This window comes from Balaenoptera musculus, chromosome 4 (assembly GCF_009873245.2).
Source record: "Balaenoptera musculus isolate JJ_BM4_2016_0621 chromosome 4, mBalMus1.pri.v3, whole genome shotgun sequence".
In the NCBI taxonomy this organism is placed as follows: domain Eukaryota; kingdom Metazoa; phylum Chordata; class Mammalia; order Artiodactyla; family Balaenopteridae; genus Balaenoptera; species Balaenoptera musculus.
The window spans coordinates 54,972,981-54,998,510 of NC_045788.1; the positions used below are offsets into that span (position 1 = coordinate 54,972,981).

At 36.3% G+C, this 25,530-nt stretch overlaps 1 protein-coding gene across 7 annotated transcripts in view; it reads right to left on the reverse strand.

Annotated features, from left to right (window-relative positions):
* Positions 1 to 25,530, reverse strand: part of TBL1XR1 (TBL1X receptor 1) — a 176,833-nt gene that overhangs the window by 140,755 nt on the left and 10,548 nt on the right. The window contains exon 1 of one of the 7 annotated variants that reach the window (XM_036849956.1): positions 14,934 to 15,021. The exons of the other annotated variants lie outside the window; for them this stretch is intronic. The gene's annotated coding sequence lies outside the window, so the exon portion shown is untranslated. Of the gene's footprint in view, positions 1 to 14,933; positions 15,022 to 25,530 lie in introns of those variants that run through there. 7 annotated transcript variants of the gene reach the window in all.

Here is a 25,530-nt window from a genome sequence, read left to right on the forward strand (position 1 = left end):
CAAAGGATTGACTAATTTGAGCCCCACTCTACTCCATATTTATTCCCCTCAACCTACTCAGGCAAAGCTGGCCCCAAGTTCTACATATTTCTACTTTTTTTCTATGTAGATCTCTCTAGTCCCCATTCATAGAACCTCCTCAGAGTTTGATATCCCATTTACTTTGCTCCCTAAATGAACTAATACTGCTTCCATTCCCCCTGCTCTTTTTCCATTTTCCACACAGCTCTCCTCAAAGTCCATTTAGCTCTTGCTCTTCACAATTCCTGCTCTCACCTTCCTATTCAGCTGATGCTACCCTGCTTGAAGACTGGTTTAAAACCAATACATGTAACACTACTACCTGCTATGGACCCAGAGAAGGTAAACTGATCTGCCCAGTACCTCATATCTGAATAATGGCAGGGTCAAGATTTAATACAATAGAGAAATTCTTCACCAACCAAGCATACACCTTACCCAGAATTTTATCAAAACATTGTTTCAAAAATAACTCAGGGGACTTCCCTGACAGTGCAGTGGTTAGACTCACGCTTCCAATGCAGGGGACATGGGTTCCATCCATGGTCGGAGAACTAAGATCCTACATGATGCGTGGTGTGGCCACAAAAAAAAACCAAAAACAAAAACAGAGGGCCATAGAAGAATGAAGAGAACAATGTAAAAAAAATTTTTTTAATTTAACACTAATGCATAATACAAATAAGAACAGAAAAATACATGGAAGTAGTAATGAAGCTATTGCACAAAAACACTTGTTAAATTCTTAAACTTTCCCAAAGACGATATACAAATGACCAATAAGCACATGAAAAGATGCTCAACATCATTAGGTATTAGGCAATTCCAAGTCAAAACCACAGTGAGATACCACCACATGCCCATTAGGATAGCTATTACCAAATAAACAGAAAACAAATCTGTGCATCAAAGCACACAATCAACAGTTAAAAGGTAACCTAGAGAAAAAAATAATAATAGAGAAATTGTTCCTCAAAAAAAAAAAAAAAAAAGGCAACCTAGGGAACAGAAGAAACATCTGCAAGTTATATATCTGTTAAGAGATTAATATCTATACTATATAAAACTCCTACAGTTCAACGTAAAAAAAAAAAAAAAAAAAAAAAACTGATTTTAAATAAGCAAAGGATTTGAATAGACATTACTCCAATCAAGATGTACAAAAGACCAAAGCATATGAAAAGATGTTCAACGTCATTGATCACTAGGGAACCGCAAATCAAAACAATGATATCATCTCACATCCATTAGTATGGTTATTATTAAAAAACCCCCACCCACAGAAAACATGTGTTGGCAAGGAGATGGAAAAAATTGGAATCTTTGTGCACTGTTGGACAGTATGTAAAATGGTGCAGCTTCTATGGAAACAGTATGGCAGTTCCTCAAAAAATTAAAACTGAATTACTATATGACCCTGCAATTCCACTTCTGGGTATATACCCAAAAAACCTGAAAGCAGGGTCTGGAAGAGATAGCTGCACATCCATGTTCCTAACAGCATAATTCACAATAGCCAAAAGGTGGAAGCAACCCAAGTGTCCATCGATGGATGAATGGATAAACAAACTGTGGTCTATACATACAGTGGAGTAACAGTCAACCTTAGAAAGGAAGGAAATTCTGATACATACTATTAAACACATTAACCTTGAGGAACATTATGCTAAATGAAAGAAGCCAGTCTCAAAAAGACAAATACCATACGATGCCATTTATGAGGTATCTAGAGTAGTCAAGTTCATAAAAACAACAAGTGGATGCGAGGGACTGGAGGAGGAGGGGGATTAGTGAGTTGTTCAATGGGTACAGACTTTAAGTTTCACAGGATGAAAAGAGTTCTGGAGACTGCACAACCACATGAATGTACTTACCATGACCGAAAAGTATATAATAAGATGGTTAAGACAGTAAATTTTTTGTTGTGCCTGGCCACAATTAAAAATAATGTTAAAAGTTAAAAAAGACAGAAAATAACAAGTGTTGGAAAGGATTTGGATGAATTAGAACACTTGTACGTTGAGAATGTAAAATGGTACAGCCACTGAGGAAACAATACAGAGTTCCTCAGAGTATTAAACATAGAATTACCACTTGATCCAGCAATTCTGGGTATCTACTCAAAAGGAATTGAAATCAGTGACTCAAGATATTTGTATACCAATGTTCACAGAATTGTATACAATATTCACAATAACCAACAGAAGAAAGCAACCCAAGTGTTCATCAACAAATGAGTGGATAAACAAATTACGGTATATACATACACAACAGATATTATTCAGCCATAAAAAGAATAAAATTCTTTTTATTGATAGTCAAAGGTACAAGCTTCCAGTTATAAGATAAATTAAGTTCTGGGGATATAACATAGAACATGATGACTACAGTCAACAACACTATATTGCATATTTAAAAGCTGCTAAGAGGGTAAATCTTAAAAAGTTCTCATCACAAGGAAAAGAAAAGTAACATTGTGTGAGAAGACAAATGTTAACTACACTTATTGTAGTAATCATTTCACAATAGATACATATACCAAATCATTATGTTACATACCTTAAATTTATACAATGTTCTCTGTCAATTATATTTCAATAAAACTGCGGGAGAAGTTTTTTTTTTAAAGAAGTGAAATTCTGATATATGCTGTAACGCTTAACATTATACTAAGTGAAATAAGCCAGACACAAAGGAAGAAATATTTTGTGATCGAATTTACATGAGATACCTAGAATAGGCAAATTCTTAGAGACAGAGAGTAGAATAAAGGTTACCAGGTGCTGGGAGAAGAGGGGAATGAGGAAGTATTGTTTAATGGGTACAGAGTTTCTGTTTGGGATAATGAAAAAGCTCTAGAAATGGATAATGATTATGATTCACAACACTGTGAATGTACTTCATGCCACTGAATTCAACACTTAAGATTGGTTAAAATGGTAAATTTTATATTCAGTGCATTTTACCACAGAAAATCCAGGTTTCTAGTAGCAAATGAAAAAGAATAAAAAGAACCTACTAAAACTGCTAAAAAATTCACAACTGTAATTTAAATTTTAAAAAAAGACTGGGGCTTCCCTGGTGGCGCAGTGGTTGAGAATCTGCCTGCCAATGCAGGGGACACGGGTTCGAGCCCTGGTCTGGGAAGATCCCACATGCCGCAGAGCAACTAGGCCCGTGAGCCACAACTACTGAGCCTGTGCGTCTGGAGCCTGTGCTCCGCAACAAGAGAGGCCGCGATAGTGAGAGGCCCGCGCACCGCGATGAAGAGTGGCCCCCACTTGTCACAATTAGAGAAAGCCCTCGCACAGAAACGAAGACCCAACACAGCCATAAATATAAATAAAAAAAAAAAAAAAAAAAAAGACTGTATATCAGTCCCTGTTACTGACACCACAAAGATATTTCTATCCTAAGTCCTCATGAAAAGGACATTGGTATATAGTGAAGAGCGTCTTCAATAATAAAACATTCTAGAGTAACAGGCCCTTAATATACATGAACAGTGTATCTCAAGACCTTCATAGAACTTGTGAATATAGCCACAGGCCTACAGTTCCCAAACAGGCCACTGAGGCACCCTAGAGTGCCAGAATGAATCCACAGGGGCAATATAAAGTTTTTAAATTTGAGGAGAAAACAGTAATACCCAGCATCTATCGGAAGCCACAACTATCCAGTAAGATTTAAAATTGAGTTTTTTAAAAGAATTTAGGGTTTTTTTTTCATTAAAAAAAAGAAAAGCTATAGTAATCTGTGTGACAATGGCAAGCAGTCAAACAAAGGTATAACTGAAGTTGCAGAAGTAAGGTGGGAAAGAAAAAAATCTTAAGTTTTTTTGAATTCTATTAAAGTATAAATCTAGAAATCTAAGAAGCTCATCAGAATCCAAGCAAAATTTAAAAACTACACAATAATAAACAGAAAATTAAACATATTATAATCAAACTGCTAAAAAATCAGTGCTAAAAAGAAAAATCATAAAAGCAGCCAGAAAAAAATAACAAATTAATACATAGGAACAAGGAACTGTAGACTGCCCATCAGAAATCAGAAATAATGCAAGGAAGAAGATAATGGATGGACTTTTTTTTAGGTACTCAGCTACAACAGTGACAACACATAATTCTATATCCAGTGAAAATGCCCTTCAAAAATGAAGGATAAATAAAGACTTTATTAGACAGACGAAAGTTAACAGAATTCCTCACCAGCAGTCCTGACTGATAGAAACATTCGAGAAAGTTCTTAAGCAGAAAGAAAACAACACAGATAAAAACTGTGATCCAGGGCTTCCCCGGTGGCTCAGTGGTTGAGAATCTGCCTGCCAATGCAGGGGACACGGGTTCGAGCCCTGGTCTGGGAAGATCCCACATGCCGTGGAGCAACTAGGCCCGTGAGCCACAATTACTGAGCCTGTGCGTCTGGAGCCTGTGCTCCGCAACGGGAGAGGCCGCGACAGTGAGAGGCCCGCGCACCGCGATGAAGAGTGGCCCCCGCTTGCCGCAACTAGAGAAAGCCCTCTCACAGAAATGAAGACCCAACACAGCCATAAATAAATAAAATAAAAATTAAAAAAAAAAAAAAAAAAAAAAAAAAAAAAAAAAAAAAAAAAAAACTGTGATCCACTCAAAAGAATGAAGAGTGACAGAACTGGTAAACATGCATGTTAATATAAAAAGTTTCATTTTTTAAATTCCTCTAAAAGGTAATTAACTGTTTAAAGCAAAAATAATATATCCTCGAGTTTATAACACCTACAGGAAGAAAATATAGAGCAAAAATAGTACAAAAAAGGGAGAGAAACAGACTATCATAAGTAACATTATATGTAAAGTGCTACAATTTTACTTGAACATAGTCTGTGAAAGTATGCAAAAAGTAAACTGTAGGTAACAACTAAAAAAAAAGTAAACGAAGATGTAGCTAAAAGCCAACATGGAAATAAAACGGAATGCTAAAAATGACTAAATCAACAAGGCAGCAAATTTTAAAAAAGAAGCAACGTATACCAAGGTAGTATACTTAAATTCAACCACATTAATAATTACATTAAATGTAAATGATCTAAATCCAATTCAAAAACAAATTGTCAGCCCAAATATTTTTTTTAAAGACCCAACTATATGCTGTTTAAAAAAAACCCACTTTATAAAAATATAGACAGATCAAAAGTAAAAGAATGGAAAACACACCATGCAAAAATTAACCACAAGGAAACTGTGGTGGTTACATTAAAATCAAACATCGTACTTTCATGACAAGGACTAAGACAAACATTTCATAATGAGAAAATGGTTAACCCATCAAAAAAGACATAAAAAACTTAAATGTGTACACCTAGCAACATAACTTGTAAATATATATATTTGTATATACATATACATATGCAAACTGATAGAACTTAAAGGAGAAATAGGTCACATTTAGAGTTGGAGGTTAACACTCCTCTCTGCAAATGTTTTAAACATAAGAATCATAAGAATATAGAATATCTGAACACCTTCACCAACCTAACTCAAACTGACATTTATAGGAAACGCCCCCCTGACAAAAATAGAACACATTAAGTGCAAATAGAACATCACCAAGGTAGTCCACATGCAGAGTTATAAAACAGATATAAATCTAAAATATTTAAATCAGTTTTTCTGATCACAAAAGAGATGCATGTACAAAGTTCTCAAATATTTGAAAACAGAACACACACCTTACAAAGGGTCAAAAAAGAAATCACAAGGAAAATTAGAAGTTATTTTGAATTAAATGAAAATGAAAGGAGCTTATAATTTGTGGGATGCAGCTAAAACAGGACTTAAAGGGAAATTTGTAGCTCTAAATCGCTCTGTATTACTGGATACAAAAGAACTGAGCTTAGATGTCACTTACATAAGCTTAAGAAGCTAGAAAAAGAGCAAGTTAAATTTAGTAAATGGGAAAACAAAGAAAGTCAAAATCAACGCAATAGGAAATAGACACACAATAGAGAAAAAGCAGTGAAAACAAAAGTTTATTTTTGAATAAATCAATGAAACTTATAGCCCTCTCTGACCTCATCAAGAAAGACATATTGCTAGTTATGAGAAGTAAAAAGGGTAATATAACCACAGATTCCACACTCATTAAGATAATAAAAATATTAAGATAATAAATTCTGCAATTAGAAGAAAAAAATTATTTTGAAAAACACTAATTACCAAAACTGGAAAAGAGACAGAAAATTTACACTGCCCCATGTCTATAAAAGAAATTTGATATGTTATTTTAAACCCTTCCCACAAAGAAAACAAGGCCCAGATGACTTTTCTGGTGAACTGTATCAAACATTTAGAGAAAATACCAAACCTACACAAACTCTTTGAAAAAAAAAGAGAAGGCAAACATTTCTCAACTTATTTTCTGGAATTAGCTTTACACCAATACCAGAACCAGACAAAGAGAGTAGCAAAGAAACAAAAACTGTAGGTCAATGTCCCTTGTGAACATAGATGAAAACATTCTTAACAAAATATCAAGAAATCAAATCAACAATATAAAAAAAGGATAGTACATCATGACTCTGGATTCAAGCAAGGATATCTTAACATTTGTAAGTGTTGAATAATAAAGGAGAAAACACATATGAGCATCTCAGTAGATGCAGCAAAAACCTCTGACAAAATTCAACACCCATTCACAATAAATATTCTCGGCAAACTATGAATAGAAGAAAACATCCTCAAAATGATAAGAGTATCTATGAAAGCCTGTAGCTAACATCATACCCAATGATGAAAGACAGAATGGTTTGACGTTAAAATTAGGAACAAGGCAAGAAATGTCCTGTTATCACCAACTGTAACACTGTATGTACTGGAGGCCCTAGCCAGTTGAAATAAAGTAAGAAATGAAAGGCATACAAATCAGAAAGAATGAATTATCTTTATTCACAGACAGTTATGATCAGGTACATAGAAAATCACAAGAAATCAACCCTCCCAAAAGGTGGTTTTTGACAAAGGATAGTCTTTTTCAACAAATGGTACTGAAAAAACTGGGTATTCACATGGTGGGGGGGGGGGGGAAATGAGCTTACCTCATACCATACACAAAAATTAAATCAAAGTGATCTAATGTTTGATCACAGACCTACATGTAAAAGCTAAAAACTCTAAAACTTCTAAAAGACATCATAGGATAAATTTTCTTAGGACACAAAAAGCACAAATCATAAAACAAAAAAATTATAATCTAAACTACCAAAATTTAAAACTTTTGACTCTTAAAAAAAAGAACATGAAAGGAATGAAGAAGCAAGCCATATACCGGAAAAAGTATTCTATGTAATTCTGACAAAGGACTTATATCCAGAACATATAAAAAAACTTTAATACAGCCCAAATAAATAATGAGCAAAATATTTAAACAGTTCATAAAAGATATATGAATGTCATCAATGAAATGAAAACTAAAACACAAGGAGATACTACAAAACATCCACTAGAATGGCTAAGATTAAAAAGGCTAAAACTTCCAAGGTGGAGAAACTACTGGCAGGAATGTGAACTGGAACGACTACTTTAGATAACAATTTGGCAGTTCTTTATAAAATGAAACATACACTTACCACTTGACCTAGCAATCCCACTCCTAGGTGGAAAGAAGTGAAAACTTTATGTCCAAAGACCTGTCCACAAATATTCATTCACAGTAGCTTTACTTTTAATAGTTCAAAACTGGAAACAATATAAACGTTCATCAACAGGTGAATGGATAAAAAATTGTGGTTCATCCATAGAATGGAATGGTACTAAGAAATAAAAAGGAACTAATTACTGACAGAGACAACTAGCACTATGACTCTTTGTTTTCTTTCCTGGTCACGCCGCACGGCATGCGGGATCTTAGTTCCCTGACCAGGGATGGAACCCGTGCCCCCGGCAGTGGAAGCAGATTCTTAACCACTGGACCGCCAGGGAAGTCCCAACATGATGAATCTTAAAACAGGAGAAGGAAAAAAAAAAAAAAGCAGGCACAAAAGAAAAGTGTATGTACCACTTTCTATTGCTGCTGTAAAAAATTACCCCAAATTTAGTAGCTTAAAACAACACAAAAGTATTACCTTACAGTTCTGTAGGTTAGAAATCTGACACAGGTCTCACTGGCTCAAATTAAGATGTAAGAGTAGGGCCACATTCCTCTATGGAGGCTTATAGGGGAGATTTATTTCTTTGACCTTTCCAGCTTCTAGAGGCAGCCCACATTCCTTGGTTCAAGGGCCCCCTTTTCTCAATCTTCAAAGCCTACTTTGCTAAACTGTATCTCTGTGACCATTCTTCAGCAGTCATCTCTCAGACTAGTTCTTAAGGACTCAAGTAATTAGATTATACTCACCTATATAATCCAGGATAATCTCCGCTTCTCAAGGCCCTTAATTACATCTGCAAAATCCCTTTTGCTATGTAAAGTAAAAAATACATAGGTTCTGTGGATTAAAGTATGGACATCTTTTATTATGCCTACCAGGAAACAGAATGGAATTCCATTTATATAAAATTTTAAAAGAAGCAAAAGTAATCTGTAGTGTCAGAAAGCAGATCAGGGTGAAGAGTAGGACTGACTGCAGTTGGGAACAGGGAACTTTCTCTGTAATGAACATGAGCCTTGGCCTGAATTGTGGTGGTTATACAGGTGTACTTATTTGTCAAAATTCAGTGAACTATATAAATACTTCAAATGGATACCTTTTATTATATCTAAAGTATGCCTCAACAGTTTATTGTAAAAGTCATAAATACTATCTTTACTCGGTATTTTGTTCTAGTTGGCTCATAACCTCAATACTCCAACCTATCTTTCTCATATACTTTAAGTTCCCACTATGGCAGTTTTCAGTAAAACGATTTATATGGCTAGGGAGTAAATAATATTTACCACTGGAGAACTATAAACACTTTTTATAACATTATTTCTAAAGAAAAACCTGTTGCAAATTCCAGTTCAAGTATAGGAATTTAGAACAAGTTACAACCCTGGCAGTGGTACATTCCTAAATTCCATATTGTATATTAAGAAATGAAAATCCTGCATGTTGCTGTGGTGTTGCTTCTAGAAGACAGTTCAGAAGCAGTAACTAAGAGAAGCTAAGAACCCGACAGACCTGGGTGTGGCTGTGACTGGAAAGTCATCTGTGGCACCACTGGACAACCACTAACAACATTAAGGTTATATAAACCCAGAAAATTAACCTCACTTCCCTGCAGTAATACTAAACAAATATTCTTCTACACACATACAATAAGTCAAGAAACAGGAACGTTCATCCTATAGACCACATTTAAACTACTGAGGCCACTAAGAGGACATCTCTCCTCACCTGCAAAACTAAAGGTACAAAAAAACTTTTTTAATTATTAGCATTCAAAAGCCTCAATGTATAGAGGGGTGGATAGGGCAGGTGGGAGGGAGACGCTAGAGAGAGGGGATATGGGTATATATATGTGTATGAATAGCTAATTCACTTTGTTATAAAGCAGAAACTAACACACCATTGTAAAGCAATTATACTCCAATAAAGATGTTAAAAATAAATTAATTTAATTAAATATTCATTAAAAAAAAAGAACAAGTGTACAAGGGAAAAAGGAAAAAACACTTGGAAGTGAATCCACTTAGGGGAAGGCAAAATTTCATGCAAAAAGTAAAAAGGTGTTATTGGCCCTGTATGGTGACAAATGAAACAAAATATTGTGGAAAAAAACATGTATCCAATATTTACTAAAATTTAGGTTATAATTGCAAGGATGTAATTATGTTTTAGAGCAAACAAATATAAATCTTGTGTACTTTTCCATATGTATGTTGTAGTTACATGAAAAGTTTGCTTAAAAACATTAAATCTAATGTTGACTTTTTGGAAGTATAATGTTTCCAATAAAATTGTCTGATAGCACAAAAAAAAAAAAAAAGTTGAAAAAAAAAGAAAAAGCCTCAATGTAGAGAGATCTTGTTAGAATTTTAGACTTCCAGTTCTAAAATGTAAAAAGAACAGGAAGAATTCTTTTTAAATTCCTGTAGTGACAAGGGTATTTTTTACTTATGTGGCACCAGATGAATTTTCTCAATGGGAAAAAAGAAGAAATCCATTTCCATCATGGATTTAAAATGTTGGGCCTGATTCCTGCTGCTGAGGAACTGCATGAACAAGCTTCTTGAAATTATATCAATTCTCTAATGCTAAAAAGATCCCTTCAAAAATGGTGAGTAAATTACCACTTACAGCACAATTTAAAGCATCACTTTTGAAAACAAAAACCCTATACTTGAAAATAGAGCACATTTGACACTGTTATGAGAATTGCATGAGTTATTAAAAAGAAAAACTATGTAAAAGTCAATGTATATAATTTACACAAACATAAACGACAAGTCTAATCAAAATTACTTGAAAACACGAAGACAAAAAATTCTCATCACATTTTTAGTAGCATGAGTTTATATCCAGTCTCTCTTCTTTCTTAATATAAGCATTTATAATACCCCTTCCAAGCACTAAAGGTGTGTCAGCACTTAACATTCTAGTGGGAAACAGATGGAAGGGAAAAAGTCACCCAAATAAATGTATAATTACAATCAGGAGTAAATACTAAGAGAAGTATTTCTATGACACCAAGAACGCCCTCTCTAAGCCAATAACATTACTGCAGCCACCTGGTACACGGGGCCTGGTGAAGACTGACGATGACCATTCATGTTTTTAAGACAAGCTATGCTAGCCCCAAACCCAGGTGGCTCTGCTGCTGAGTTTCAAAGACACCAGTTATACATCTTCACAAGGACTCAACATTTTATTTCAGTAAAATTTCACGTTTTAATTTTAACATGCTAAATTTACCATGTTTAAATTTTTCAACTGAGTCACTTTGCTGTACAGCAGAAATTAACACAATATTGTAAATCAACTATACTTCAATTTAAATAAATTTTTTTCAGAAGCGTAATCAATGGGTCACGGTCACTGATATCACCATGTTCATGTATCTAACCTCAGAATTTATATCTAATTTAACTTAATAACATTAAGTAGTGGTTAAGAGCATGGCTACAGTCAGATTTCCATGTGATCCAAGAACATTACTTAATCTAAGAAAGAAAAAAGGACTGGGAAGGAACAAAAGTAGGAGTGCTTTTCTCTAGCTTAGCCAAATAATATAAATTAAAGAGCTACTGGAAGCTTTGTTCTGCTGATTTGTGGACCAGATAAGTAGAAGTATCTAGTTTGCAGAGAGAAAGAATCACATTATGTCCAAAATAGTTTCCACTGAGTCCTTCTCACTCTGTTCCCAATTCCACAACACATCCCCACACCAAATTCATGAGATACTTTCCAATAAATTCTCCTTTTTCATCAAGCTCTCATTATTGGGTTTTGTAATTTTAAACTCAGTCCTAAATCATAAAACAAACCTAGTCTATACACTCTAGAAGCTTAAAAAATTATAAATGTATAATTAAGTATTAAACAATCAAAGCCAGTTAAACAACAATCATATACATAAATGTGCACAAACACATTGGTTTTTAAAATTCGATAAATGTTTTAACACCATAATTTTCCATTTCTGTTACTAAGTTATGCTCTGCTACTTTTCTGATAGTTCTGCCACCTACTATCTCAGATACCCAAGCCAGTTCTTGGCCTTTCTCACTTTTTATGTGGTTATTTTAGCTGGTCTATGTGCCCTTTAAGTTTTCTTTTTCCCAAAACCCTTATTAAAGAAAGAATTCTATAAGCAGTAGGTAAACAGATGATTTCCTGCATCTACCTCACATTTTTATGTACCTTATGAACCACTTAGGTTAATTCCATTTTCAATTAGTAAAATGCAAGTCAGAAACTCTGACCTCAGCACTAAACATGTATAATCCTACATAAAAGGTAATCATTGTAAAATGACCATCAGCACCAGACTGATTCCCCCAAGCAGCACTGGCCAAGGCTGTGAATATTCAGAACGGAGTAAACAGTTCAGGAGCATATATAGTAGGGTGTTTGGTGGGTTTTTTGGCCTTCTCTGAACTAAATTTTATATATTCACGTATATACACAAAAAATTAGTTACTGAACAGGACAAACATTCTGATTTCTTTAACTTAGGGAAATAATAATTCAAACTGATCAATCTAGAAAAAATGTATTTCTTTGATTTCATGCTGTACTCATTAAATGTAAGACATGGAGTCTAAAATAAGGATTTTCTTACAATTAGTGCTGGGCAGCTAGCATCACGTCATATCTGTCCTTGCTTGTAATTACGCAACCATCATCAGCATTTGCAGAATGGAGGTCAGCAACTTGGGAAGCTGAAACAATAGGTGACCACTCCTCTTTTAAACCCTACATATCAGAGTTAAGGTGAAGAGGTGCAGGAGCTGGAGAATAAGAAATGTTTACAACAGTTCCTAAAGCTAAAATAAAAAATAAACTAGGCCTACCTAATTGCAAAGTCAGCTTAAGAGCAAAGCACCAATGGTTTTTAGTTCTTTTCTGGATTCTTTTAAGAAGTGCTCCTACCACCCCCCCCCCCCAACACTCTCCGTGGCACTGAAGACAATGGAGAAACATTAGTAAGTCAAAAAGTGACTTGGAAGTCCTACTGTAAAAGTGAAAAATTAGGGGAAATACTCTAACCAATTTATTTCATGTATATTTTTCCTCTCATTTAACTGGAAGAGTAGTATATAACACAAAAAAACACTATAAGATACAGATTCTAAGAGGTAAAGAAAAAAATTTTAGTTTAACAGCATTTTTCCTATTTTATGGGGATATGCAAAATAACAAAATATCATACATCTGATGACACATTAAAATCATTAAAATATGGTAACTTCAGAAGGAAGAAAGCCTTTCAAAAGTATACCACAGGGACTTCCCTGGTGGCGCAGTGGTTGGGAGTCTGCCTGCCAATGCATGGGACACGGGTTTGAGCCCTGGTCTGGGAAGATCCCACATGCCGCGGAGCAACTGGGCCCCTGAGCCACAGCTGCTGAGCCTGTGCTCTGGAGCCTGTGAGCCACAACTACTGAGCCTGCGTGCCACAACTACTGAAGCCCACGCACTGCAATGAAGAGTAGCCCCCGCTCACTGCAACTAGAGAAAGCCCTCACGCAGCAACGGAGACCCAATGCAGCCAGAAATAAAAATAAATAAATAAAATTAAAAAAAAAAAAAAAAAAAGTATACCACAAAACTGAGAGGCAATTTTGAAACAATGAAAATTTTGACCAAAATAAAGTCTGCTTTATTTGAAGTCTGCCCCCTGTGATTTCTGCCAGGCAAGCAAAAGTAAAAAACACATTACAAACTAACAAAAAAAACGTATTTGCAAACTCAACACAATGGCCTTATCACACTATATACAAAACTCCTGGGCTTCCCTGGTGGCACAGTGGTTAAGAATCCGCCTGCCAATGCACGGGACATGGGTTCGAGCCCTGGTCCAGGAAGATCCCACATGCCGCAGAGCAGCTAAGCGGGTGCGCCACAACTACTGAGCCCGCGCTCTAGAGCCCGCAAGCCACAACTACGGAGCCCACGTGCCACAACTACTGAAGCCTGCACGCCTAGAGCCCGTGCTCCGCAACAAGAGAAGCCCGCGCACTGCAACGAAGGGTAGCCCCCGCTCACCGCAACTAGAGAAAGCCTGAGCGCAGCAAAGAAGACCCAACGCAGCCAAAAATAAATAAGTAAATTTATTTAAAAAAATAAAAAACTCCTACAAGTCATTCCAAGACCCATCACCCAGTTAAAAAACATGTGTCAACAATAAGCACATGAAAAGACACTCAACATCATTTGTCACCATGGAAATTCAGATTATAATCACAATAAGATACCACTGGAATGACTGAAACTAAAAGGACAAATATTAAGTTTTAGCAAAGAGACAGGCAAGCAGAACTCTCAGACAGACATTGCTACTGGACATGTAAATGTACAACCATTTTGAGGAGCTGTTTGACAGTATCTACTGAAGTTAAATAGACACATATCTGTAACTAACTTATAACCCACCTATTCCATGTCTAATATACCAAGAAAACCTAAGTACTTAGATCTGCCAAAATACATATATGTGAATATTCACCGCAGTTTTATTCAAATAGCCCAAAGTTGAAAAAACCAAGTATCTGTCCCTCCAAAATAAAATTAATAATAGTGTTATATTCCCATACATAGCAATGAGGAAAAAACAAAAACAGTGACACAACATAGTGGTGACTCACAGATTTACTAAATGAATCTATAGTGGACACAGGTCAGTGTAGTGGTTCCCTTTGGTGGGAGAGATAACTGACTACAGGGGGAGTACAAGGGAACCTGCTGGATGGCAGGAAATGTTCTCTATCTTGATCTTAGTAGTTACATGGGTTTATAACATGTTAAAAATTAATGGGCACAACTAATTTGATGGTAAGAGAAATTAGAAAGTGACTGCCTGAGGTAGGGAGTAAGGAAAACTGAATGGAAAGGAAGCCTGAAGGAACTTTTTTCTGGGTGATGGAAATGCTCTAAATCTAGGATGGGTTGGTCATATAAAGCTGTCAGAACTCATCAAAACTGTACACTTAAGATCTGTTCATTTTACAGGAAATTATACCTCAACTGAAACAAAGTTTACTGAGTTTAAAATGTGTGTACTGTACCTTATGCAAGTTATACCACAATAAAAAAACGGTGGAAGAGTCCAAAATACAACAGTTCATCAAAAGAAATGACCCAAATATATAAAAAGATGCTCAACCTCACTCAAAATAAAAAACAAATTACAAGGACATTAAATACCATCTTTACTATCATATTAGCAAAAAGCAAAACTGTTTTATTTAGTTAACACTATGTTGACAAGAGTGTGGGCAAAGAGACTCACATTGGGAGCACCGGTGTGAACTGGGGCAGCCTCTGGAGTTAAGTCTGGCAGTAGCTACAGCACTTGCAAACACGCATATCCTTTGACCCAGCAGTTCCAGTTCAAGTAATTCATCACACAGATGTCCTCACATACATAAGACAGATACAGCAAGGTTATTTACTGCAACATTGTTTGTAATAGCAGCAGACTGAAGCAACCTAAATATCCATCAACTGTGGGAACAAGTTAAATAAATTAAGGTATATTCATACAATAAAACACCTTACCACCATTAAAAAAGAGGAGGGGAGCTCTTCAGGTGTTGATCAGAGATCTAAAATACATTAGTGAAAAAAGTAAAATACAGCAAAGTGACTAGTATCTTATCATTTGTGTTTAAAACAATACTGAAGAGAGTGTAAATTATGCACTTATTGGCTTTTATATATATGGTATTTCTCTGGAAGGATACAGAGGAAACTGATAACACTGCCTGGTTCCAGGAAAGTAACTGGTGGCTTGGAGGACTAGGGAAGCACAGGAGAAAGAACACTTTTGAATTTTGAACAATGTGAATAAATTACCTAGTCAAATCACTTTCAAAGCAGTTATCAGCTTCACTTCCTGTACACACAGAGATATACTTGTATAAACACATAAAATATATAATGGTCACAGATTCCCCTAAATAAGTCTGGCTTAAAGTTTTATTTTTAATCCTTAGAAAGTATCAAGAGTCTGAACTAAGTTATTACAATTGAACAGAAAATAATCAGTACTACTTTGTCCAAGGAAATGCAAATTCTCAGCCCCATCCCAGACCTACTGAATCAGAAACTGCGGGTGGGGCTGAGAGATGTTAAAACATGTTTTAACAAGTTCTCCAGGTGATCCACACTGAAGTCTGAGAACTACCAACACAGTTCTTAGTTAAGACTTTCACCTCACACCTCTATCATGGCAAGACCCTCAAGAAAGCCAACATATCCTCCAAGGTGCCAGCAGGATGATCTGATCACATTACCCTCCAACTCAAACTCCTTGAAAAGGTTCCTCAACTTTCCAAAGCTTGGCTTACCCACAAGACCTTCATGACCAGGATCCTGCCACCACTTGCTCCCATCTTCTCCACCACCACCACCCCCACACAGGGATCTCTAGACCTACCTCACGCATCATCAATCCCCAGTGGCCTTGGCACTGCTCTTCCTCCTCTTGGAATAGCTTCCCTTCCCCTACTTCTCCCCTCAATTCCACATTTGGCTAATATCTAGTCACTTTTCAAGACTTGCTCCACATTCCACCTGGCCCAACACTGGGTTAATCCCTCCATGTGTTCCCAAAAGCAACCTACACTATCCTGCTCCAGTTCTTAGTATTTCCTGTTCACTTGTAGCACAGTACCTGGCACATAAGAGGCACTCATAAAATATGTTAGAAAGAAAAAAAAAAGATCTGCTTTCTCATATCTAGACTCCTTGGATCAATGTCTATGTCTTATTTGACCCTGGATCCCCAGTAAGAATATGCTGGCACATAAACACTTTTTAAAAGTTTGCTGAGTGAATAAACGTGGTTCAGAAACCATAAGAAAATCTGTTGTAGAATCACAAGCCATACTGACACTCTGTAAGATCCGTATAAAGACATTACTTCCAGAATTAGAATAAAATTTTGTTGTGATTCCAGTAAAAGGTAGCCAGGGTTTCTTGGAGAAATGGCTGATTCCAGGGCTAGGAAAGGGAAAATACAAGATGAACCTGGAGCATCTTGTATGTCAGGAAGCAAGCGATTAAAAAACAAAGGATGGGTCATGCTGAAAGGGTGCAGGAGGCAGCCTGGACCAGTTCCAGTGGCCAAAACTGGAACGAGCTGAGCAACAAATTAAGGAGAATGATATTAATTTATAACCCAAATAATGAAATAAATATCTACGGATCCACATGCACATACTCGATTGAAAAAATAAATGAGGGAAAAGGAACACATTTGTACAGAAAATCCAATTAATACATGTAGAAGGTAATGAGGGAATTAGAAAGTCACCATTAGAACACCACAGTGATCGCTGCTGCAAACAATGTCCCGATGATGAATGCTAAAATTATTGGGTAAAACTTTAAGGAAAAAAAAGGCTACACATCCTCGGGAGTACCTCCCCAAAATATTTCTTAATAACTGTAGTAACTTCAACACATGTCCACAAATTCTTTGATACCTTTCCCTCTAGCAGGTGGAACTGAATGTCCTTCACACTTCAAATGAGGACTGAACTTAGTGACTTACTCTAATGAATGGAGTATGGAAGGCAGAAAAAGAGTAATTTCATAATGAATAACCTGCTGAATGATAATAATGTAGTTATATTAGGTTTAATAAAACACATTTGTTTAAAAATTAATTTCACTTGTTTCTTATCACTTTTTTCAACGTGGTTACTAAAAACTTTAAATTATATGTGTGGTACACAATATATGTAATCGGATAGTGCCAGTCTAAACAATTCTAGATAAAAGGTTAACGGTCTTGACCAAGTGATCAAGGTTAACATCACCAGTAATAACTACCTTAACCAAGTGATCAAGGTTAACATCACCAATAACAATTGGTAGTATTACTGTATGTAAACACTGACATGTACCCCTGATATAAGACAGGTACATCACCTCTGTGGTATTCTTCCTTAAGTATCCATAACCTCAGCCCCGTACTCTTCTGTGCATCTAAAACTATTTCGAAACAATAAGTTTTTTAAAAAGCAACATTCATGTAATGTTAAACAGTACTTAATTCAGATTAACTTTCTAGTTATCAAACTGAGTCTAATGACTTTTATATTAATATAAATAAACTCTTTTTAAAAGCTTTGAAAATATATGAAAATGTCACTAACCTAGTATTCAATAAAAATTACACCCACTAGACTCTTCATGAACTAGTAGTACTATACCAATCTATTTTTTTGTGACTATTCTCAAATAAGTACCTAATTTAGTTATCCCTCAGTTAAGATATCATGATGACAAGGGCAATTTCCCCCTCCTTGCATTGTCCCCTGTTTTGTCCATTAACCGTGTGGATATCAAATTCATCCCCCATCCCCACAAGCCCCTAGTCTTCACACCCCTGTTCCCCACAAAGAGAAGAGCAGTAACAAGCCAGAGAGAAGAAAACCTGGATGCTCCATTCTCTCCTGAATTTCCAATCGCCTTTTTTTTCCCCAGAATTCAGAAATGCGGACGAGTTTGCAAGACTCTCAGAAATATGTGGTGTCACTCTCCCCAATAACACTACCAGCTCAACTTTCTCCCTTCAGTCCAGAGCTAGGCCCTTTCCACTGAAACCATCATGTTATCCTTCATGCACTATATCCAGGGATAAAATATAATCCTGCAGTTCTGCTTAAAGTCCTTCACTAGTTTCCTGTCACAGAAGAATGTCCAAAATCCTTACACAGCAAAGAAGTCATTTCATGATATGATCCCTACTTACCTATGCGGTGCATCCTCATCACTCTCCAGCTTTCAAATCATGTGCTACACATAAGCCAAACTGTTTGCCAGAAAAGATCAACATATTTGGCATCTTTATGTCCTAACATATATCTTCTCCTTTTGTTATACCACTCACATATCTATTTTCATTGTAAATTATTTTAATATGCGTAAGATTCTCAGTAGTTAATATGGGCAACACTTGAAACTTATTTTAGTATTTAAAAAATTATGAATGTGAACAGCATTTCTCATAGTACTTAAGACATATACTTTTGGTACAACTTCTAAAGTGTGTAGTACACAGAGCAAAGTAAAACCTGAACTGCTGAAAAATTATTGGCTTTGACAGTCCGCAATCACACAATTAAGGGCATTAAAGAAAAAATCATTCTCAAAAATGTGTTTGGTGCTATTTCTTTTAATTTACTCTACAGTGAAATCGGATGTAACAAATGCACCTGAACTCAAAGACTACTGGATTAAACACAGAAGTTTCTTCTTCTCAGACATCTGAAAATATTTTTATAGCTAACTTTTTCAAACTTGAGAAGGTGTCAGAGAATGCAAGTATTTTCTTTAGGAAAACATAGTTCAGGTAATGATTAACCTGAAGAGATCAGTATTGTACATTTTCCATTAATTTGCTGAACACAGACCTAATATTTAAATTATATGTGCAATCACAGGGTCAAAGAGCATTAACTCCAGAAGAGACCTCAGAGACCTGGTTCAATGTTTTAAAGATGAAGCAACTGAAGTCCAGAAAGATTACTATCTTTTGGGTCACAAAAGGCTTTTCCTACATGGCTAACCATCTTCTTTAGTTTGTGAACTGCTGAAATGTTGCTCAAAATAATTGTTGGGAACATGTAACTTGTTAATGTTGTTACACGCTAAAATTATTTAACTACCTGATTAGGATGAACGTGGTTATCTTCCTCAGAGATTAAAATATCCCCTAAATATGTACAATTAACCTGTTGATAATTTTCTAACAGCTGCCCTCAATATTGGCTTCTATTAGCTGTAAATTAGCAGAAGTAATGTTAAAAACAAAGCCAACATAAACAGCATCAAGTTGTTTACTACGTAACTCATTTTGAGAAAACAAATTCATTTGAATACCGATATTAGCCAGAGACAGAGTTCATAAAATTACAATTGCTACCACATGAGGGACCTCAATTTTTCGTTAAAAAAAATGGATCTGTATTTGAAAAGGTTGGGAACCACAGAGCAAAAAAAACCCAAAAAAGTGCCAGTTCTGGTTAAAGGAAAATTTCACGTGACAATCCATGGTGGATTAAAGGCACAACCTCCCCAACTATAAATGGACACACATTTTGTGAGGGGTGAAACAGGCGGGGGAGGCAGGAGGGGAAGAGGCTGTCTGCCAGAGCTCCCATCTTCACTCAATTCTCATTCCCCCCACTCCCACCAAGTACTTGGGACAGCCATAGTTTTTATATGGCCTGTGGCCATGGTGGGCACCTTCCCAAATCAAACTTGCCAGTGCTTCAAGAATTTTCCAAATGAAAAAGAGAAAGAGGTAGTCCTTACTCTACAGCAGGAGAAAACAGGACAAAAACTGGCAATGGCAAGTTATATTTTCCTCCTGGTAAAGAAAGCAAATCTATTATGAGAAAATGAAACGAATCTACAAACAAACAAAACAAAAAAAGCAAGGTTGTTAGCAAAGATTTCTGGTAGCTTTCAAATGGGTCTGGTTCTAGCTGTCCCCTAAAGCCCGGCTGGCTCAATGTTTTTCCATATAATTGAGTTATTCAATCCATTTTGGATTCCATATACCAATAAATCTCCCTTTTTGGCTTAAGCTAGTCTGAACTGGGTATCTATCGTACAACTAAAAGAGCTCTGAGTCATCTACCAACCTTGGGAAGCTGACCATGATTACTCAAGACAGAATATCACAGGTAAATGTAACTAAAGGTAAATTACAAAATCTCCTGAACCTGCACAAAACTTAAACAGGGGTATCTAGCCCTCATCGTTTTTCTTGAATGAAATATGTATGTTAAAGTGAAGTACTAACCTACTAAAATCTAACATTTATTATTAACACATGCACATGCTCAAATTGGTTCATCAATTATCCACCTATATTTTTTTTTCCTGATTCAAACACCATCTATAAGTATGTTCCTCCAAGAAAAGTAGACAGCACTCACATATGTCCCTGGGCTTCCAAACGTAGATACCAAGGTATCAATAGTAAAGCCTCTTCCAACACTCCCCTAAATGCTGACCTTTTAATGAATTATTTCCAGTATTCTACTAAGGACAAACTAATTTAAGCCTATCAGCTAGTCATGAAAACATTCCTGAGAAAACAATTCACTCAAATATTTACTGAACACCTACCAGGTCCTGTTTTAGGTCCCAAGTGACAAGACAGAGCCCATCCCTGTTCTCAGGGAGTTTAAATTACAGAGGTGACTTTAAAAAAAATAATCAACAATTAAGGCTATCAGAGAGACAGATAAGTGCTATGTGACAGAAAATGGCTAGAGACTGGGGAGCTACTTCACTGTGACCCCTCTATGTGACCTCTCTGAGGTGGTGGCATTGGAACTGAAATCTGAATGACATAAAAGAATTAGCCATATGACAATCTCAGGGCAAAGCCTGAGGCAAAGAGCAAAGCAATTAAGGCATTGAGACAGGAACAAGCTTGTTCTGTGGGTGTGGAGCTTGTATGGCTGGGCACAGTGAACAAGGGGAAGGGTGCCGTGAAATAGGATACGATTTGTGAGGTGGCCAAAAGGCAGATCATGTGGTGGTGGGACTCTCACAGGCTAAGGAAAAACATTTGGATTTTATACTGAGTGTGATGGAAAACCCACAGAGAAAAGGGAAGGAAACTAACACTTATTACATATGCCTACAAAATAGTATATACAAATGTTTCTGCCATGCATTCTATAATACCATATATGCATTCCTGTAAATTATACCATGTGTATTTACCACAATATTTATCAAAAGATCATTAGTATGCTGTTATGCACAATCTCAAAAAAAAAAAAAAAGCCACTTTTCCTGTTACTACCAGTTCTCACTTATAGGAAGTCACTTCTACATTTATTTGTCAGACCAAATGAACCAACCAACCAATGTTATCTACTAGCAAAACATACATGAAGAAAATGCAAGAAAGGCAAATGAGACTAGATAAAATAAGGCAGCCAGCTATTCACAAGAGTATATGATCCCAAAAAGGGAACAAACCAAGTAGAGAAGCAAGAAATTAGAAAACATACCTAATACAACAAGCAAAGAGCATAGGGATATGAAAGATTAGTTATCTACTTAAACAGAAGTACTCTCAGGCAGACAAGTAAGCAAAGGGTAAAAAAACGCAAAAGCTTATTCTAAGATAAATCCTCTGTTCATTCCATTTAATAGTACCTTGCCAGTTTCAACAATGTTCAGAGGAAAGTGAAAATGTTAATCTTTTAAATGTACTATCCTTGGTAATTTTTTAAATCTGCTGATGAATTTTAAACTTTTATGTATTAACTACAAATATTTCTTGAAACACCACTGTAGTTCAAAGCTTAAAACTGAAAATCTTATCTTCCCTGGTTTCCAGAAAGCAACTCAAATATCTCCCTCTGACAAAAGGATCATCTTTTATACCTCAATAAAGCTGGGGGTGGGGGAGGAAGGAAGGGGTCACTTTGGAAGGCTCCAAATGATAACAGAATCACAGCTACTAAGACCACTTATCTCCAACCTCCACTCCAAACACCCAATACCTCGATTATCCTGGATATTTCAATAGTAGCTAGAAGTAGAGGATGTTGCCTCAGCTCTGACCCTCCTCTATCTTCACCTCTGTCTCATCATGACTTAATATCATTAAATGAAAATTAACGCCACTGCCAGCCTACACTCAGTAGCAGCAACTCAGAAAGTATAGGATATCCCCATGCTAAAATGTGGGTAGCTACAGATCAGGAGAAGAGGAGGTCAGAATTAAGACCCATCTGGGCCACAGAATCACTTGTACAGCAATGGCTGGTTTAAAGAGACAAAGGGCATGGAGTGTGCATCTCCTCTAAGCCCTAAGGGAAGGCCACGGTCAAAGGGGAGAGCACCAGTAGATGCACAGACTGAACACACATGCTAAGATCAAGAACCAGGAGCCAACCAAGAAAGGCATTATCAGTATCAGGTAATTAGGGAAAAAAAAGACCAAGGCGGAATAAACTAGAAGAAGTGCATGAGTATCAGGAACACACGGACAAGTCCACACAACACCCCCAAAATCAAGTTTAATTGCTAACGTCAGGACAAGGTCTTTGTTTCTTTTAACTCAGGTTTTGAACATATTCATTGTCTCTGCAGACACCAAAACAGGATGCTAGGTTATCAAGCAGACCCTCACAAGCCTTACAGTAAGAAGATGAATCCAAAGGTTAATGAATTTGTGAAAATGGGAAGGATCCCTTTTCTACTTTTGTATATTTGAATTACCCTCAAAGAAGTAAGGGTCTATACCAGGAAACCTGTACCTCATTCAGAGAGCCTCAAGGATTCAACTCAATATGAATGCAAATTCTACAGCGTGCCAGGAATTGGACCAGATGCTGAGGATAAAGATGGGTGAAATGCAACTGTCCTCAAGGAAGGCCCTGCCTATTGAGACAGAGTCAACAAATAACAATCAAGTAGAGGTCTGTGCTAGAAACAGATGACCAGTGGACATAGGCCAAAATGTTAATTTAAAGATGTCATAGAAAGATGCTTAACATTCAATCAAATCGTGTAACTTCAGGCAGCCAATATGTGAAGGTATGTATGTTAGTTTTCAAATAGTACAAAACAATTATCCAAATTTCTTTCCTAATGAGATATAAGAAACTTAGTATGATGGTTATTCCTTTGTTAATAATTACTGCTCTTTATGAGAGACATCCAGGGTTCTTAATCCAGAGCTGTTTGCAGATTACCCCTCCAAAAAGTCATTTATATTCACATTTATTAGCACGCAAAATTCCTCATCCTTTGTATGTATACTTTACAAAATTTGGGGCATTAGAACTTCAGAATCCTAACAGAGCCTCAGAATACTACCTAAAGACATTAGCACCAATAAATGTAACTTACCTATGCCCTATCATTCAGAATAATACCTTGTTTTTAATTTTGAGTACTAATTCTAAATCCATAAAAACCACACTCCTCTGAACCAGTCTTTTCTAAATCCAGTGAATAATGAAATCATTATTACCTGTAAAATAACAGAATCAGTTTACAAGTTTATAGAAGCATGTTTATAAATGAAAGAGTATAGAAAATGAGTGTGTACCACATATTAAAACAAGCATAATTTCCTGAAAACTTACTTCAGTATTTTTACACATATACATACCCTATGTTATGTCATATGTATTTCTTAGTGAAAGTCCAATTCAAAATTTTCAGAATGTGTATTTGAAATGATCATCCAAACAGTGTCCACTGAGAGCCAGAACAGTGCTGGATCTCCCGGAAACTGCAGAAAAGGAAGAGCGATTCCATTCCAAAAAGCAAAAAGGCTTTTCTTTTTTTAAAAGGTAATAATTTTTTTTTCTTGAAACATCTTATCAAGATGTGACCAAATTCAACACAAAACATCACTGTAAAACAACATATGTATCAGAGACACAGCAAAGCTCCACAGTACACATCCTCATTTTAGAGTGAGCAACAAAGCTCAGTCGTCAAAACGCAGTTGTAGCCCTCTGAATTGGGAATGTTAACCATCCCATTCTCTGCAGTTGCCACAGAAAGCCATGATAGTTTGCAGGAGCAGTGTCACTTTTCCGCCTCTCTCCTCAGCTGTTGCTGCTGCAGCTAACAAAAGCACCAAGTAGTAGCATTTATTGAGTACTTCCTATGTGCTGGCCCTATGACAACTGCCTTCCATGCATTCACATTTCAATCCTCACAACTGCTCTACAGAGAAAAATTCCCATTTGTCAGAGTGGAAACCAACTGGAGTGGTTACACAATTTCCCAAAGCCATACAACTGATAAGCTGGGGTGACAGGCTTCAAATTAGGTATGCTTGGCTCCAGACGCTGAGCTCTTTTGCCACAGTAACACCTACAGGAAGACTTTACTGCCAAAGGTCAGACACAGACCCTACTTAGCCCTCTAATCACTGAAGAGAGAGGCACTGCCTCAGGAAAGGCTAGCGTCAGGTCTGTGCAGCAGAATTAGATGCACAGAAACAGGCGCTCTCTCTCCCGGAGGTTGTTCTAGTTTAAGTTGAAAACTTAAGTTACAAGTGACACAATTACAAGTGACAACCAACTTGCAACCCAAAATGGAATCAAAATCTAATATATCTGTCTCCTTGAAGTCAGTAACACATACATTCAATTCACAAGTCATGTTAGGATGCATGCAGTATCAGAATCTACAGTTCCATGAATCCCATTATACCAAAGACTACCATAATTATTGAAATTAACTACTAAACTATGAGAACCCCCATTTTCACCCAATTTTCCAAACCCTTGGCAAAACAACACTTTTGAAATCAGGCAACACCTATTTACTTCTTAACAACCAACATCGCTTTTTAAAGTTTGCATTGAGTTAATTTCTAATTATCAACCTTGAATAGAACTCAAAAATCATCAGTTCACTATCACTAAATAATTCCACTGGTCTGATGACCCACTCATGACACAGAAACAACACGTTTTAATCATATTCAGTGTCTCTAATTCTGCCAACAAATCTGAGAAATAAAAATAAGTGTTTGCAAACTATACACAGTGCCAGCTCTTTTAAGAACTGGCTGGAAAGCATGGGAGAAATTTACATAGTTTTCTCTCTTCTTTTGACTGTCCAAAGCGAAAGAACTAGAAAGATTAAGAATTCTTAATGATTGCTCTTTCACAATCATTACTTTTTTGAAATGGTAATACTACATCGTAAGATTCAAACAATTCAAAAGATTATACGCGAAAATAAATTTTTCCCACATCTGGCCACAGGATCTCCCCACCTCAACTCCACCCCCCAAACCACTGCTACTGGTCTCCTGTGTATCTTCCTGGAGTCACCTTAAAGCATATAAACATACATACACAAACATA